The sequence below is a fragment of the Lissotriton vulgaris genome, chromosome 8 (genome assembly GCF_964263255.1).
Source record: "Lissotriton vulgaris chromosome 8, aLisVul1.2, whole genome shotgun sequence".
Lineage (NCBI taxonomy): Eukaryota > Metazoa > Chordata > Amphibia > Caudata > Salamandridae > Lissotriton > Lissotriton vulgaris.
In genome coordinates, this window is record NC_141696.1 from 2,689,485 (window position 1) to 2,708,933 (window position 19,449).

General features: G+C 52.2%; 1 protein-coding gene across 1 annotated transcript in view; it reads left to right on the forward strand.

Annotated features, from left to right (window-relative positions):
- The window catches only part of LOC147693195 (NACHT, LRR and PYD domains-containing protein 12-like), a 1,166,314-nt gene that overhangs the window by 1,002,758 nt on the left and 144,107 nt on the right, over positions 1 to 19,449 (forward strand). The gene's annotated exons all lie outside the window — the stretch shown is intronic.

Below are 19,449 nucleotides of genomic sequence, written 5' to 3' on the forward strand. Positions count from 1 at the left end.
TGTCCGTAGAGAGGGGTCTGTCCGTAGAGAGGGGTCTGTCCATAGAGAGGAGTCTGTCCGTAGAGAGGGGTCTGTCCATAGAGAGGAGTCTGTCCACAGAGAGGAGTCTGTCCGTAGAGAGGGGTCTGTCCGTAGAGAGGGGTCTGTCCGTAGAGAGGGGTCTGTCCGTAGAGAGGGGTCTGTCCATAGAGAGGAGTCTGTCCGTAGAGAGGGGTCTGTCCATAGAGAGGGGTCTGTCCATAGAGAGGAGTCTGTCCGTAGAGAGGGGTCTGTCCGTAGAGAGGAGTCTGTCCACCGAGAGGAGTCTGTCCACAGAGAGGAATCTGTCCACGGGGAGGGGTCTGTCCATAGAGAGGAGTCTGTCCGTAGAGAGATGTCTGTCCATAGAGAGGGGTCTGTCCATAGAGAGGGGTCTGTCCTCAGAGAGGAGTCTGTCCATAGAGAGGAGTCTGACCATAGAGAAGAATCTGTTCATAGAGAGGAGTCTGTCCATAGAGAGGAGTCTGTCCATAGAGAGGAGTCTGTCCATAGAGAGGAGTCTGTCCATAGAGAGGAGTCTGACCATAGAGAAGAATCTGTTCATAGAGAGGAGTCTGACCATAGAGAAGAGTCTGTCCATAGAGAGGAGTCTGTCCATAGAGAGGAGTCTGTCCAGAGAGAGGAGTCTGTCCATAGAGAGGGGTCTGTCCATAGAGAGGAGTCTGTCCGTAGAGAGGAGTCTGTCCGTAGAGAGGGGTCTGTCCGTAGAGAGGGGTCTGTCCGTAGAGAGGGGTCTGTCCATAGAGGAGTCTGTCCGTAGAGAGGGGTCTGTCCGTAGAGAGGGGTCTGTCCATAGAGAGGAGTCTGTCCGTAGAGAGGGGTCTGTCCATAGAGAGGAGTCTGTCCACAGAGAGGAGTCTGTCCGTAGAGAGGGGTCTGTCCGTAGAGAGGGGTCTGTCCGTAGAGAGGGGTCTGTCCGTAGAGAGGGGTCTGTCCGTAGAGAGGGGTCTGTCCGTAGAGAAGGGTCTGTCCGTAGAGAGGGGTCTGTCCATAGAGAGGGGTCTGTCCATAGAGAGGAGTCTGTCCGTAGAGAGGGGTCTGTCCGTAGAGAGGAGTCTGTCCGTAGAGAGGGGTCTGTCCGTAGAGAGGGGTCTGACCATAGAGAGGGGTCTGACCATAGAGTGGAGTCTGTCCAGAGAGAGAAGTCTGTCCGTATAGAGGGGTCTGTCCATAGAGAGGAGTCTGTCCGTAGAGAGGAGTCTGACCATAGAGAGGAGTCTGTCCATAGAGAGGAGTCTGACCATAGAGTTGAGTCTGCCCGTAGAGTGGAGTCTGCCCGTAGAGAGGGGTCTGTCCATAGAGAAGAGTCTGTCCGTAGAGAGGGGTCTGACCATAGAGAAGAGTCTGTCCATAGAGAGGAGTCTGTTCAGAGAGAGGAGTCTGTCCATAGAGAGGGGTCTGTCCATAGAGAGGAGTCTGTCCTCGGGGGGGAGTCTGTCCATAGAGAGGAGTCTGTCCGTAGAGAGGGGTCTGTCCGTAGAGAGGGGTCTGTCCATAGAGAGGGGTCTGTCCGTAGAGAGGGGTCTGTCCATAGAGAGGAGTCTGTCCGTAGAGAGGGGTCTGTCCGTAGAGAGGGGTCTGTCCATAGAGAGGAGTCTGTCCGTAGAGAGGGGTCTGTCCATAGAGAGGAGTCTGTCCACAGAGAGGAGTCTGTCCGTAGAGAGGGGTCTGTCCGTAGAGAGGGGTCTGTCCGTAGAGAGGGGTCTGTCCGTAGAGAGGGGTCTGTCCATAGAGAGGAGTCTGTCCGTAGAGAGGGGTCTGTCCGTAGAGAGGGGTCTGTCCATAGAGAGGAGTCTGTCCGTAGAGAGGGGTCTGATTTTGGAAAAGGGGGTTGGTGATGGACAGAGTTTCTGAATGATGCAGAATACTCTTACCAAGTCAAGAGATCATGGTTTTAATCCATCACCGTTTTTTAGCTCAATGCACCATCCCAGCTCAGAACCTGGCTATATGCAAATTAGTCTGTTCCTGTCCCAGTGCATGATGGGAACAGGGCAAACCAAACTACCAAGCCAATTCTTATACTGGGAAGGAAACAAGCTTCCGGGGACCGGTTTCTGGCGGTGATGGATTAAAACCATGATCTCTTGACTTGGTAAGAGTATTCTGCATCATTCAGAAACTCTGTCCATCACCACCCCCCTTTTCCAAAATCGGTTTTATCCACACTATGTGTGGGAAGGTATACTCAGACGTGAGTCCCTTGCTCATTGCACCATCAGGATTCAAGCAAGCCGGGCCGAAGAAGGCTGTGATGCCAGAAACCGGTCCCCGGAAGCTTGTTTCCTTCCCGGTATAAGAATTGGCTTGGTAGTTTGGTCTGCCCTGTTCCCATCATGCACTGGGACAGGAATAGACTAATTTGCATATAGCCAAGTTCTGAGCTGGGATGGTGCAGTGAGCTAAAAAACGGTGATGGATTAAAACCATGATCTCTTGACTTGGTAAGAGTATTCTGCATCATTCAGAAACTCTGTCCATCACCACCCCCCTTTTCCAAAATCAGACCCCTCTCTATGGACAGACTCCTCTCTATGGACAGACCCCTCTCTATGGACATAGAGAGGAGTCTGTCCGTAGAGAGGGGTCTGTCCATAGAGAGTAGTCTGTCCGTAGAGAGGGGTCTGTCCATAGAGAGGAGTCTGTCCATAGAGAGGAGTCTGTCCACAGAGAAGAGTCTGTCCATAGAGAAGAGTCTGTCCATAGAGAGGAGTCTGTCCATAGAGAGGGGTCTGTCCATAGAGAGAGGTCTGTCCGTAGAGAGGGGTCTGTCCATAATGAAGAGTCTGTCCATAGAGAGTGGTCTGTTCATAGAGAGGGGTCTGTCCGTAGAGAGGGGTCTGACCATAGAGAAGAGTCTGTCCGTAGAGAGGGGTCTGTTTGTAGAGAGGGGTCTGTTTGTAGAGAGAAGTCTGACCATAGAGAGGGGTCTGTCCATAAAGAGGGGTCTGTCCGTAGAGAGGGGTCTGTTCATAGAGAGGAGTCTGTCCGTAGAGAGGGGTCTGTCCATAGAGCAGGGTCTGTCCATAGATAGGAGTCTGACCATAGAGAGGAGTCTGACCCTAGAGAGGAGTCTGACCATAGAGAGGAGTCTGACCCTAGAGAGGAGTCTGACCCTAGAGAGGAGTCTGACCCTAGAGAGGAGTCTGACCATAGAGAGGAGTCTGACCATAGAGAGGAGTCTGACCATAGAGAGGAGTCTGACCATAGAGAGGAGTCTGACCCTAGAGAGGAGTCTGGCCCTAGAGCGGAGTCTGTTCATAAAGAGGAGCCTCTACATGAAGATGAAAAGTAACGCTAACAAATGTGTGTGTGATTTTCATATTTTATTTAAGACTCTGGGCAATATCTCATTACCGAAGCAGAGACCTGACTGTCTCTGCTCCCTTGAAGCTCGGGCTCCGTGCAGGGTTCACAGTATAAGCTACCCTGCCCTGCACAGAGCCGACTTGGATGAAGCAAGAAGAGAGAGATTTGCAAACTTTGCTCTACTTGTGCAGAAAGAGAATTGCCCATGTTTTGAAGGGGCCACACAGACCTATGCAGGAGAATCATTGAGACTGTGGTATAGATGGACGCTAGAATCAGGGAGGGGCCACACAGACCTATGCAGGAGAATCATTGGAGAGTGGTATAGATGGACGCTAGAATCAGGAAGGGGCCGCACAGACCTATGCAGGAGAATCATTGGAGAGTGGTATAGATGGACGCTAGAATCAGGGAGGGGCGCACAGACCTATGCAGGAGAATCATTGGAGAGTGGTAGAGATGGACGCTAGAATCAGGGAGGGGCCACACAGACCTATGCAGGAGAATCGTTGGAGAGTGGTATAGATGGACGCTAGAATCAGGGAGGGGCCACACAGACCTATGCAGGAGAATCATTGGAGAGTGGTATGGATGGACGCTAGAATCAGGGAGGGGCTGCACAGACCTATGCGGGAGAATCATTGGAGAGTGGAATAGATGGACGCTAGAATCAGGGAGGGGCCACACAGACCTATGCAGGAGAATCATTGGAGAGTGGTATGGATGGACGCTAGAATCAGGGAGGGGCTGCACAGACCTATGCGGGAGAATCATTGGAGAGTGGAATAGATGGACGCTAGAGTCAGGGAGGGGCCACACAGACCTATGCAGGAGAATCATTGGAGCGTGGTATAGATGGACGCTAGAGTCAGGGAGAGGCCACACAGACCTATGCAGGAGAATCATTGGAGAGTGGTATAGATGGACGCTAGACTCAGGGAGGGGTCACACAGACCTATGCAGGAGAATCATTGGAGAGTGGTATAGATGGACGCTAGAGTCAGGGAGAGGCCACACAGACCTATGCAGGAGAATCATTGGAGAGTGGTATGGATGGACGCTAGAATCAGGGAGGGGCCGCACAGACCTATGCGGGAGAATCATTGGAGAGTGGTATAGATGGACGCTAGAATCAGGGAGGGGCTGCACAGACCTATGCGGGAGAATCATTGGAGAGTGGTATAGATGGACGCTAGAATCAGGGAGGGGCTGCACAGACCTATGCGGGAGAATCATTGGAGAGTGGTATAGATGGACGCTAGAATCAGGGAGAGGCCACACAGAGCTATGCAGGAGAATCATTGGAGAGTGGTATGGATGGACGCTAGAATCAGGGAGGGGCTGCACAGACCTATGCAGGAGAATCATTGGAGAGTGGTATAGATGGACGCTAGAATCAGGAAGGGGCCGCACAGACCTATGCAGGAGAATCATTGGAGAGTGGTATAGATGGACGCTAGAATCAGGAAGGGGCCGCACAGACCTATGCAGGAGAATCATTGGAGAGTGGTATAGATGGACGCTAGAATCAGGGAGGGGCGCACAGACCTATGCAGGAGAATCATTGGAGAGTGGTAGAGATGGACGCTAGAATCAGGGAGGGGCCACACAGACCTATGCAGGAGAATCGTTGGAGAGTGGTATAGATGGACGCTAGAATCAGGGAGGGGCCACACAGACCTATGCAGGAGAATCATTGGAGAGTGGTATGGATGGACGCTAGAATCAGGGAGGGGCTGCACAGACCTATGCGGGAGAATCATTGGAGAGTGGAATAGATGGACGCTAGAATCAGGGAGGGGCCACACAGACCTATGCAGGAGAATCATTGGAGAGTGGTATGGATGGACGCTAGAATCAGGGAGGGGCTGCACAGACCTATGCGGGAGAATCATTGGAGAGTGGAATAGATGGACGCTAGAGTCAGGGAGGGGCCACACAGACCTATGCAGGAGAATCATTGGAGCGTGGTATAGATGGACGCTAGAGTCAGGGAGAGGCCACACAGACCTATGCAGGAGAATCATTGGAGAGTGGTATAGATGGACGCTAGACTCAGGGAGGGGTCACACAGACCTATGCAGGAGAATCATTGGAGAGTGGTATAGATGGACGCTAGAGTCAGGGAGAGGCCACACAGACCTATGCAGGAGAATCATTGGAGAGTGGTATAGATGGACGCTAGAATCAGGGAGGGGCCACACAGACCTATGCAGGAGAATCATTGGAGTGTGGTATAGATGGATGCTAGAATCAGGGAGGGGCCACACAGGCCTATGCAGGAGAATCATTAGAAAGTGGTATAGATGGACGCTAGAATCAGGGAGGGGCCACACAGAGCTATGCAGGAGAATCATTGGAGAGTGGTATGGATGGACGCTAGAATCAGGGAGGGGCCGCACAGACCTATGCGGGAGAATCATTGGAGAGTGGTATAGATGGACGCTAGAATCAGGGAGGGGCTGCACAGACCTATGCGGGAGAATCATTGGAGAGTGGTATAGATGGACGCTAGAATCAGGGAGGGGCTGCACAGACCTATGCGGGAGAATCATTGGAGAGTGGTATAGATGGACGCTAGAATCAGGGAGAGGCCACACAGAGCTATGCAGGAGAATCATTGGAGAGTGGTATGGATGGACGCTAGAATCAGGGAGGGGCTGCACAGACCTATGCGGGAGAATCATTGGAGAGTGGTATAGATGGACGCTAGAATCAGGGAGGGGGCCACACAGACCTATGCAGGAGAATCATTGGAGAGTGGTATGGATGGACGCTAGAATCAGGGAGGGGCTGCACAGACCTATGCGGGAGAATCATTGGAGAGTGGAATAGATGGACGCTAGAATCAGGGAGGGGCCACACAGACCTATGCAGGAGAATCATTGGAGAGTGGTATGGATGGACGCTAGAATCAGGGAGGGGCTGCACAGACCTATGCGGGAGAATCATTGGAGAGTGGAATAGATGGACGCTAGAGTCAGGGAGGGGCCACACAGACCTATGCAGGAGAATCATTGGAGAGTGGTATAGATGGACGCTAGAATCAGGGAGGGGCCACACAGACCTATGCAGGAGAATCATTGGAGTGTGGTATAGATGGATGCTAGAATCAGGGAGGGGCCACACAGGCCTATGCAGGAGAATCATTGGAGAGTGGTATAGATGGACGCTAGAATCAGGGAGGGGCCACACAGACCTATGCAGGAGAATCATTAGAAAGTGGTATAGATGGACGCTAGAATCAGGGAGGGGCCACACAGGCCTATGCAGGAGAATCATTGGAGAGTGGTATAGATGGATGCTAGAATCAGGGAGGGGCCACACAGACCTATGCAGGAGAATCATTGGAGTGTGGTATAGATGGACGCTAGAATCAGGGAGGGGCCACACAGACCTATGCAGGAGAATCATTGGAGTGTGGTATAGATGGATGCTAGAATCAGGGAGAGGCCGCACAGACCTATGCAGGAGAATCATTGGAGAGTGGTATAGATGGACGCTAGAATCAGGGAGGGGCCACACAGACCTATGCAGGAGAATCATTGGAGTGTGGTATAGATGGATGCTAGAATCAGGGAGGGGCCACACAGGCCTATGCAGGAGAATCATTGGAGAGTGGTATAGATGGACGCTAGAGTCAGGGAGGGGCCGCACAGACCTATGCAGGAGAATCATTGGAGTGTGGTATAGATGGACGCTAGAATCAGGGAGGGGCCACACAGACCTATGCAGGAGAATCATTGGAGAGTGGTATAGATGGACGCTAGAATCAGGGAGGGGCCACACAGGCCTATGCAGGAGAATCATTGGAGAGTGGTATAGATGGACTAGAGTCAGGGAGGGGCCACACAGACCTATGCAGGAGAATCATTAGATAGTGGTATAGATGGACGCTAGAATCAGGGAGGGGCCACACAGGCCTATGCAGGAGAATCATTGGAGAGTGGTATAGATGGACGCTAGAGTCAGGGAGGGGCCACACAGACCTATGCAGGAGAATCATTGGAGTGTGGTATAGATGGACGCTAGAATCAGGGAGAGGCCACACAGACCTATGCAGGAGAATCATTGGGGAGTGGTATAGATGGATGCTAGAATCAGGGAGGGGCCACACAGACCTATGCAGGAGAATCATTGGAGTGTGGTATAGATGGACGCTAGAATCAGGGAGGGGCCACACCGACCTATGCAGGAGAATCATTGGGGAGTGGTATGGATGGACGCTAGAATCAGGGAGGGGCCGCACAGACCTATGCAGGAGAATCATTGGAGCGTGGTATAGATGGATGCTAGAATCAGGGAGGGGCCACACAGACCTATGCAGGAGAATCATTGGAGCGTGGTATAGATGGACACTAGAATCAGGGAGGGGCCACACAGATCTATGCGGGAGAATCATTGGAGAGTGGTATAGATGGACGCTAGAATCAGGGAGGGGGCACACAGACCTATGCGGGAGAATCATTGGGGAGTGGTATAGATGGACGCTAGAATTAGGGAGGGGCCGCACAGAACTATACAGGAGACCCCTCCCTCTCCATAGGGAATAGACAAGAGCCTCTCCTTAGAGGTGAGGACGCTAGAATCAGGGAGGGGCCACACAGACCTATGCAGGAGAATCATTGGAGTGTGGTAGAGATGGACGCTAGAATCAGGGAGGGGCCGCACAGACCTGTGCAGGAGAATCATTGGAGTGTGGTATAGATGGACGCTAGAATCAGGGAGGGGCCGCACAGACCTATGCAGGAGAATCACTGGAGAGTGGTATGGATGGACGCTAGAATCAGGGAGGGGCCACACTGACCTATGCAGGAGAATCATTGGAGAGTGGTATAGATGGACGCTAGAATCAGGGAGAGGCCACACAGACCTATGCAGGAGAATCATTGGAGAGTGGTATAGATGGAGGCTAGAATCAGGGAGGGGCCGCACAGGCCTATGCAGGAGAATCATTGGAGAGTGGTATAGATGGACACTAGAGTTAGGGAGGGGCCACACAGACCTATGCAGGAGAATCATTGGAGAGTGGTATAGATGGTCGCTAGAATCAGGGAGGGGCCGCACAGACCTATGCAGGAGAATCATTGGAGAGTGGTATAGATGGACGCTAGAATCAGGGAGGGGCCACACAGACCTATGCAGGAGAATCATTGGAGAGTGGTATAGATAGACGCTAGAATCAGGGAGGGACCGCACAGACCTATGCAGGAGAATCATTGGAGTGTGGTATAGATGGACGCTAGAATCAGGGAGGGGCCACACAGACCTATGCAGGAGAATCATTGGAGAGTGGTATAGATGGACGCTAGAATCAGGGAGGGGCCACACAGACCTATGCAGGAGAATCATTGGAGAGTGGTATAGATGGACGCTAGAGTTAGGGATGGGCCACACAGACCTATGCAGGAGAATCATTGGAGTGTGGTATAGATGGACGCTAGAATCAGGGAGGGGCCACACAGACCTATGCAGGAGAATCATTGGAGAGTGGTATAGATGGACGCTAGAATCAGGGAGGGGCCGCACAGACCTATGCGGGAGAATCATTGGAGAGTGGTAGAGATGGACAGTAGAATCAGGGAGGGGCCACACAGACCTATGCGGGAGAATCATTGGAGAGTGGTATAGATGGACAGTAGAATCAGGGAGGGGCCACATAGACCTATGCAGGAGAATCATTGGAGAGTGGTATAGATGGACGCTAGAATCAGGGAGGGGCCGCACAGACCTATGCGGGAGAATCATTGGAGAGTGGTATAGATGGACAGTAGAATCAGGGAGGGGCCACACAGACCTATGCAGGAGAATCATTGGAGAGTGGTATAGATGGACGCTAGAGTTAGGGATGGGCCACACGGACCTATGCAGGACAATCATTGGAGTGTGGTATAGATGGACGCTGGAGTTAGGGATGGGCCACACAGACCTATGCAGGAGAATCATTGGAGAGTGGTATAGATGGACGCTAGAGTTAGGGATGGGCCGCACAGACCTATGCAGGAGAATCATTGGAGAGTGGTATAGATGGACGCTAGAAACAGGGAGGGGCCACACAGACCTATGCAGGGGAATCATTGAGACTGTGGTATAGATGGACGCTAGAGTCAGGGAGGGGCCGCACAGACCTATGCAGGAGAATCATTGGAGAGTGGTATAGATGGATGCTAGAGTTAGGGATGGGCCGCACAGACCTATGCAGGAGAATCATTGGAGAGTGGTATAGATGGACGCTAGAGTCAGGGAGGGGCCGCACAGACCTATGCAGGGGAATCATTGGAGAGTGGTATAGATGGACGCTAGAAACAGGGAGGGGCCACACAGACCTATGCAGGGGAATCATTGAGACTGTGGTATAGATGGACGCTAGAGTCAGGGAGGGGCCGCACAGACCTATGCAGGAGAATCATTGGGGAGTGGTATAGATGGACGCTAGAAACAGGGAGGGGCCACACAGACCTATGCAGGGGAATCATTGGAGAGTGGTATAGATGGATGCTAGAATCAGGGAGGGGAGCACAGACCTATGCAGGAGAATCATTGGAGAGTGGTATAGATGGACGCTAGAAACAGGGAGGGGCCACACAGACCTATGCAGGGGAATCATTGAGACTGTGGTATAGATGGACGCTAGAGTCAGGGAGGGGCCGCACAGACCTATGCAGGAGAATCATTGAGACTGTGGTATAGATGGATGCTAGAGTTAGGGATGGGCCGCACAGACCTATGCAGGAGAATCATTGGAGAGTGGTATAGATGGACGCTAGAAACAGGGAGGGGCCACACAGACCTATGCAGGGGAATCATTGAGACTGTGGTATAGATGGACGCTAGAGTCAGGGAGGGGCCGCACAGACCTATGCAGGAGAATCATAGGAGAGTGGTATAGATGGACGCTAGATTCAGGGAGGGGCCGCACAGACCTATGCAGGAGAATCATTGGAGAGTGGTATAGATGGACACTAGATTCAGGGAGGGGCCGCACAGACCTATGCAGGAGAATCATTGGAGAGTGGTATAGATGGACGCTAGAATCAGGGAGGGGCCTCATAGACCTATGCAGGAGAATCACTGGAGAGTGGTATAGATGGACGCTAGAATCAGGGAGGGGCCGCACAGACCTATGCAGGAGAATCATTGGGGAGTGGTATAGATGGACGCTAGAATCAGGGAGGGGCCGCACAGACCTATGCGGGAGAATCATTGGATAGTGGTATAGACGGACGCTAGAATCAGGGAGGGGGCACACAGACCTATGCAGGAGAATCATTGGGGAGTGGTATAGATGGACTAGAATCAGGGAGGGGCCACACAGAGCTATGCAGGAGAATCATTGGAGAGTGGTATAGATTGACGCTAGAATCAGGGTGCGGTCACACAGACCTATGCAGGAGAATCATTGGAGTGTGGTATAGATGGACTAGAATCAGAGAGAGGCCACACAGAGCTATGCAGGAGAATCATTGGAGAGTGGTATAGATGGACGCTAGAATCAGGGAGGGGCCACACAGACCTATGCAGGAGAATCATTGAGACTGTGGTATAGATGGACGGTAGAATCAGGGAGGGGGTGCACAGACCTATGCGGGAGAATCATTGGAGAGTGGTAGAGATGGACGCTAGAATCAGGGAGGGGCCACACAGACCTATGCAGGAGAATCGTTGGAGAGTGGTATAGATGGACGCTAGAATCAGGGAGGGGCCACACAGACCTATGCAGGAGAATCATTGGAGAGTGGTATGGATGGACGCTAGAATCAGGGAGGGGCTGCACAGACCTATGCGGGAGAATCATTGGAGAGTGGAATAGATGGACGCTAGAATCAGGGAGGGGCCACACAGACCTATGCAGGAGAATCATTGGAGAGTGGTATGGATGGACGCTAGAATCAGGGAGGGGCTGCACAGACCTATGCGGGAGAATCATTGGAGAGTGGAATAGATGGACGCTAGAGTCAGGGAGGGGCCACACAGACCTATGCAGGAGAATCATTGGAGCGTGGTATAGATGGACGCTAGAGTCAGGGAGAGGCCACACAGACCTATGCAGGAGAATCATTGGAGAGTGGTATAGATGGACGCTAGACTCAGGGAGGGGTCACACAGACCTATGCAGGAGAATCATTGGAGAGTGGTATAGATGGACGCTAGAGTCAGGGAGAGGCCACACAGACCTATGCAGGAGAATCATTGGAGAGTGGTATAGATGGACGCTAGAATCAGGGAGGGGCCACACAGACCTATGCAGGAGAATCATTGGAGTGTGGTATAGATGGATGCTAGAATCAGGGAGAGGCCGCACAGACCTATGCAGGAGAATCATTGGAGAGTGGTATAGATGGACGCTAGAATCAGGGAGGGGCCACACAGACCTATGCAGGAGAATCATTGGAGTGTGGTATAGATGGATGCTAGAATCAGGGAGGGGCCACACAGACCTATGCAGGAGAATCATTAGAAAGTGGTATAGATGGACGCTAGAATCAGGGAGGGGCCACACAGAGCTATGCAGGAGAATCATTGGAGAGTGGTATGGATGGACGCTAGAATCAGGGAGGGGCTGCACAGACCTATGCGGGAGAATCATTGGAGAGTGGTATAGATGGACGCTAGAATCAGGGAGGGGCTGCACAGACCTATGCGGGAGAATCATTGGAGAGTGGTATAGATGGACGCTAGAATCAGGGAGGGGCTGCACAGACCTATGCGGGAGAATCATTGGAGAGTGGTATAGATGGACGCTAGAATCAGGGAGAGGCCACACAGAGCTATGCAGGAGAATCATTGGAGAGTGGTATGGATGGACGCTAGAATCAGGGAGGGGCTGCACAGACCTATGCGGGAGAATCATTGGAGAGTGGTATAGATGGACGCTAGAATCAGGGAGGGGGCCACACAGACCTATGCAGGAGAATCATTGGAGAGTGGTATGGATGGACGCTAGAATCAGGGAGGGGCTGCACAGACCTATGCGGGAGAATCATTGGAGAGTGGAATAGATGGACGCTAGAATCAGGGAAGGGCCACACAGACCTATGCAGGAGAATCATTGGAGAGTGGTATGGATGGACGCTAGAATCAGGGAGGGGCTGCACAGACCTATGCGGGAGAATCATTGGAGAGTGGAATAGATGGACGCTAGAGTCAGGGAGGGGCCACACAGACCTATGCAGGAGAATCATTGGAGAGTGGTATAGATGGACGCTAGAGTCAGGGAGAGGCCACACAGACCTATGCAGGAGAATCATTGGAGAGTGGTATAGATGGACGCTAGAATCAGGGAGGGGCCACACAGACCTATGCAGGAGAATCATTGGAGTGTGGTATAGATGGATGCTAGAATCAGGGAGAGGCCGCACAGACCTATGCAGGAGAATCATTGGAGAGTGGTATAGATGGACGCTAGAATCAGGGAGGGGCCACACAGACCTATGCAGGAGAATCATTGGAGTGTGGTATAGATGGATGCTAGAATCAGGGAGGGGCCACACAGGCCTATGCAGGAGAATCATTGGAGAGTGGTATAGATGGACGCTAGAATCAGGGAGGGGCCACACAGACCTATGCAGGAGAATCATTGGAGAGTGGTATAGATGGACGCTAGAATCAGGGAGGGGCCACACAGACCTATGCAGGAGAATCATTAGAAAGTGGTATAGATGGACGCTAGAATCAGGGAGGGGCCACACAGGCCTATGCAGGAGAATCATTGGAGAGTGGTATAGATGGATGCTAGAATCAGGGAGGGGCCACACAGACCTATGCAGGAGAATCATTGGAGTGTGGTATAGATGGACGCTAGAATCAGGGAGGGGCCACACAGACCTATGCAGGAGAATCATTGGAGTGTGGTATAGATGGATGCTAGAATCAGGGAGAGGCCGCACAGACCTATGCAGGAGAATCATTGGAGAGTGGTATAGATGGATGCTAGAATCAGGGAGGGGCCACACAGACCTATGCAGGAGAATCATTGGAGTGTGGTATAGATGGACGCTAGAATCAGGGAGGGGCCACACAGACCTATGCAGGAGAATCATTGGAGAGTGGTATAGATGGACGCTAGAATCAGGGAGGGGCCGCACAGACCTATGCGGGAGAATCATTGGAGTGTGGTATAGATGGACGCTAGAATCAGGGAGAGGCCACACAGACCTATGCAGGAGAATCATTGGGGAGTGGTATAGATGGATGCTAGAATCAGGGAGGGGCCACACAGACCTATGCAGGAGAATCATTGGAGTGTGGTATAGATGGACGCTAGAATCAGGGAGGGGCCACACCGACCTATGCAGGAGAATCATTGGGGAGTGGTATGGATGGACGCTAGAATCAGGGAGGGGCCGCACAGACCTATGCAGGAGAATCATTGGAGCGTGGTATAGATGGATGCTAGAATCAGGGAGGGGCCACACAGACCTATGCAGGAGAATCATTGGAGCGTGGTATAGATGGACACTAGAATCAGGGAGGGGCCACACAGATCTATGCGGGAGAATCATTGGAGAGTGGTATAGATGGACGCTAGAATCAGGGAGGGGGCACACAGACCTATGCGGGAGAATCATTGGGGAGTGGTATAGATGGACGCTAGAATTAGGGAGGGGCCGCACAGAACTATACAGGAGACCCCTCCCTCTCCATAGGGAATAGACAAGAGCCTCTCCTTAGAGGTGAGGACGCTAGAATCAGGGAGGGGCCACACAGACCTATGCAGGAGAATCATTGGAGTGTGGTAGAGATGGACGCTAGAATCAGGGAGGGGCCGCACAGACCTGTGCAGGAGAATCATTGGAGTGTGGTATAGATGGACGCTAGAATCAGGGAGGGGCCGCACAGACCTATGCAGGAGAATCACTGGAGAGTGGTATGGATGGACGCTAGAATCAGGGAGGGGCCACACTGACCTATGCAGGAGAATCATTGGAGAGTGGTATAGATGGACGCTAGAATCAGGGAGAGGCCACACAGACCTATGCAGGAGAATCATTGGAGAGTGGTATAGATGGAGGCTAGAATCAGGGAGGGGCCGCACAGGCCTATGCAGGAGAATCATTGGAGAGTGGTATAGATGGACACTAGAGTTAGGGAGGGGCCACACAGACCTATGCAGGAGAATCATTGGAGAGTGGTATAGATGGTCGCTAGAATCAGGGAGGAGCCGCACAGACCTATGCAGGAGAATCATTGGAGAGTGGTATAGATGGACGCTAGAATCAGGGAGGGGCCACACAGACCTATGCAGGAGAATCATTGGAGAGTGGTATAGATAGACGCTAGAATCAGGGAGGGACCGCACAGACCTATGCAGGAGAATCATTGGAGTGTGGTATAGATGGACGCTAGAATCAGGGAGGGGCCACACAGACCTATGCAGGAGAATCATTGGAGAGTGGTATAGATGGACGCTAGAATCAGGGAGGGGCCACACAGACCTATGCAGGAGAATCATTGGAGAGTGGTATAGATGGACGCTAGAGTTAGGGATGGGCCACACAGACCTATGCAGGAGAATCATTGGAGTGTGGTATAGATGGACGCTAGAATCAGGGAGGGGCCACACAGACCTATGCAGGAGAATCATTGGAGAGTGGTATAGATGGACGCTAGAATCAGGGAGGGGCCGCACAGACCTATGCGGGAGAATCATTGGAGAGTGGTAGAGATGGACAGTAGAATCAGGGAGGGGCCACACAGACCTATGCGGGAGAATCATTGGAGAGTGGTATAGATGGACAGTAGAATCAGGGAGGGGCCACATAGACCTATGCAGGAGAATCATTGGAGAGTGGTATAGATGGACGCTAGAATCAGGGAGGGGCCGCACAGACCTATGCGGGAGAATCATTGGAGAGTGGTATAGATGGACAGTAGAATCAGGGAGGGGCCACACCGACCTATGCAGGAGAATCATTGGAGAGTGGTATAGATGGACGCTAGAGTTAGGGATGGGCCACACGGACCTATGCAGGACAATCATTGGAGTGTGGTATAGATGGACGCTGGAGTTAGGGATGGGCCACACAGACCTATGCAGGAGAATCATTGGAGAGTGGTATAGATGGACGCTAGAGTTAGGGATGGGCCGCACAGACCTATGCAGGAGAATCATTGGAGAGTGGTATAGATGGACGCTAGAAACAGGGAGGGGCCACACAGACCTATGCAGGGGAATCATTGAGACTGTGGTATAGATGGACGCTAGAGTCAGGGAGGGGCCGCACAGACCTATGCAGGAGAATCATTGGAGAGTGGTATAGATGGATGCTAGAGTTAGGGATGGGCCGCACAGACCTATGCAGGAGAATCATTGGAGAGTGGTATAGATGGACGCTAGAGTCAGGGAGGGGCCGCACAGACCTATGCAGGGGAATCATTGGAGAGTGGTATAGATGGACGCTAGAAACAGGGAGGGGCCACACAGACCTATGCAGGGGAATCATTGAGACTGTGGTATAGATGGACGCTAGAGTCAGGGAGGGGCCGCACAGACCTATGCAGGAGAATCATTGGGGAGTGGTATAGATGGACGCTAGAAACAGGGAGGGGCCACACAGACCTATGCAGGGGAATCATTGGAGAGTGGTATAGATGGATGCTAGAATCAGGGAGGGGAGCACAGACCTATGCAGGAGAATCATTGGAGAGTGGTATAGATGGACGCTAGAGTTAGGGATGGGCCGCACAGACCTATGCAGGAGAATCATTGGAGAGTGGTATAGATGGACGCTAGAAACAGGGAGGGGCCACACAGACCTATGCAGGGGAATCATTGAGACTGTGGTATAGATGGACGCTAGAGTCAGGGAGGGGCCGCACAGACCTATGCAGGAGAATCATTGAGACTGTGGTATAGATGGATGCTAGAGTTAGGGATGGGCCGCACAGACCTATGCAGGAGAATCATTGGAGAGTGGTATAGATGGACGCTAGAAACAGGGAGGGGCCACACAGACCTATGCAGGGGAATCATTGAGACTGTGGTATAGATGGACGCTAGAGTCAGGGAGGGGCCGCACAGACCTATGCAGGAGAATCATTGGAGAGTGGTATAGATGGACGCTAGATTCAGGGAGGGGCCGCACAGACCTATGCAGGAGAATCATTGGAGAGTGGTATAGATGGACACTAGATTCAGGGAGGGGCCGCACAGACCTATGCAGGAGAATCATTGGAGAGTGGTATAGATGGACGCTAGAATCAGGGAGGGGCCTCATAGACCTATGCAGGAGAATCACTGGAGAGTGGTATAGATGGACGCTAGAATCAGGGAGGGGCCGCACAGACCTATGCAGGAGAATCATTGGGGAGTGGTATAGATGGACGCTAGAATCAGGGAGGGGCCGCACAGACCTATGCGGGAGAATCATTGGATAGTGGTATAGACGGACGCTAGAATCAGGGAGGGGGCACACAGACCTATGCAGGAGAATCATTGGGGAGTGGTATAGATGGACTAGAATCAGGGAGGGGCCACACAGAGCTATGCAGGAGAATCATTGGAGAGTGGTATAGATTGACGCTAGAATCAGGGTGCGGTCACACAGACCTATGCAGGAGAATCATTGGAGTGTGGTATAGATGGACTAGAATCAGAGAGAGGCCACACAGAGCTATGCAGGAGAATCATTGGAGAGTGGTATAGATGGACGCTAGAATCAGGGAGGGGCCACACAGACCTATGCAGGAGAATCATTGAGACTGTGGTATAGATGGACGCTAGAATCAGGGAGGGGGTGCACAGACCTATGCGGGAGAATCATTGGAGAGTGGTAGAGATGGACGCTAGAATCAGGGAGGGGCCACACAGACCTATGCAGGAGAATCGTTGGAGAGTGGTATAGATGGACGCTAGAATCAGGGAGGGGCCACACAGACCTATGCAGGAGAATCATTGGAGAGTGGTATGGATGGACGCTAGAATCAGGGAGGGGCTGCACAGACCTATGCGGGAGAATCATTGGAGAGTGGAATAGATGGACGCTAGAATCAGGGAGGGGCCACACAGACCTATGCAGGAGAATCATTGGAGAGTGGTATGGATGGACGCTAGAATCAGGGAGGGGCTGCACAGACCTATGCGGGAGAATCATTGGAGAGTGGAATAGATGGACGCTAGAGTCAGGGAGGGGCCACACAGACCTATGCAGGAGAATCATTGGAGCGTGGTATAGATGGACGCTAGAGTCAGGGAGAGGCCACACAGACCTATGCAGGAGAATCATTGGAGAGTGGTATAGATGGACGCTAGACTCAGGGAGGGGTCACACAGACCTATGCAGGAGAATCATTGGAGAGTGGTATAGATGGACGCTAGAGTCAGGGAGAGGCCACACAGACCTATGCAGGAGAATCATTGGAGAGTGGTATAGATGGACGCTAGAATCAGGGAGGGGCCACACAGACCTATGCAGGAGAATCATTGGAGTGTGGTATAGATGGATGCTAGAATCAGGGAGAGGCCGCACAGACCTATGCAGGAGAATCATTGGAGAGTGGTATAGATGGACGCTAGAATCAGGGAGGGGCCACACAGACCTATGCAGGAGAATCATTGGAGTGTGGTATAGATGGATGCTAGAATCAGGGAGGGGCCACACAGACCTATGCAGGAGAATCATTAGAAAGTGGTATAGATGGACGCTAGAATCAGGGAGGGGCCACACAGAGCTATGCAGGAGAATCATTGGAGAGTGGTATGGATGGACGCTAGAATCAGGGAGGGGCTGCACAGACCTATGTGGGAGAATCATTGGAGAGTGGTATAGATGGACGCTAGAATCAGGGAGGGGCTGCACAGACCTATGCGGGAGAATCATTGGAGAGTGGTATAGATGGACGCTAGAATCAGGGAGGGGCTGCACAGACCTATGCGGGAGAATCATTGGAGAGTGGTATAGATGGACGCTAGAATCAGGGAGAGGCCACACAGAGCTATGCAGGAGAATCATTGGAGAGTGGTATGGATGGACGCTAGAATCAGGGAGGGGCTGCACAGACCTATGCGGGAGAATCATTGGAGAGTGGTATGGATGGACGCTAGAATCAGGGAGGGGGCCACACAGACCTATGCGGGAGAATCATTGGAGAGTGGTATGGATGGACGCTAGAATCAGGGAGGGGCTGCACAGACCTATGCGGGAGAATCATTGGAGAGTGGAATAGATGGACGCTAGAATCAGGGAGGGGCCACACAGACCTATGCAGGAGAATCATTGGAGAGTGGTATGGATGGACGCTAGAATCAGGGAGGGGCTGCACAGACCTATGCGGGAGAATCATTGGAGAGTGGAATAGATGGACGCTAGAGTCAGGGAGGGGCCACACAGACCTATGCAGGAGAATCATTGGAGAGTGGTATAGATGGACGCTAGAGTCAGGGAGAGGCCACACAGACCTATGCAGGAGAATCATTGGAGAGTGGTATAGATGGACGCTAGAATCAGGGAGGGGCCACACAGACCTATGCAGGAGAATCATTGGAGTGTGGTATAGATGGATGCTAGAATCAGGGAGAGGCCGCACAGACCTATGCAGGAGAATCATTGGAGAGTGGTATAGATGGACGCTAGAATCAGGGAGGGGCCACACAGACCTATGCAGGAGAATCATTGGAGTGTGGTATAGATGGATGCTAGAATCAGGGAGGGGCCACACAGGCCTATGCAGGAGAATCATTGGAGAGTGGTATAGATGGACGCTAGAATCAGGGAGGGGCCACACAGACCTATGCAGGAGAATCATTGGAGAGTGGTATAGATGGACGCTAGAATCAGGGAGGGGCCACACAGACCTATGCAGGAGAATCATTAGAAAGTGGTATAGATGGACGCTAGAATCAGGGAGGGGCCACACAGGCCTATGCAGGAGAATCATTGGAGAGTGGTATAGATGGATGCTAGAATCAGGGAGGGGCCACACAGACCTATGCAGGAGAATCATTGGAGTGTGGTATAGATGGACGCTAGAATCAGGGAGGGGCCACACAGACCTATGCAGGAGAATCATTGGAGTGTGGTATAGATGGATGCTAGAATCAGGGAGAGGCCGCACAGACCTATGCAGGAGAATCATTGGAGAGTGGTATAGATGGATGCTAGA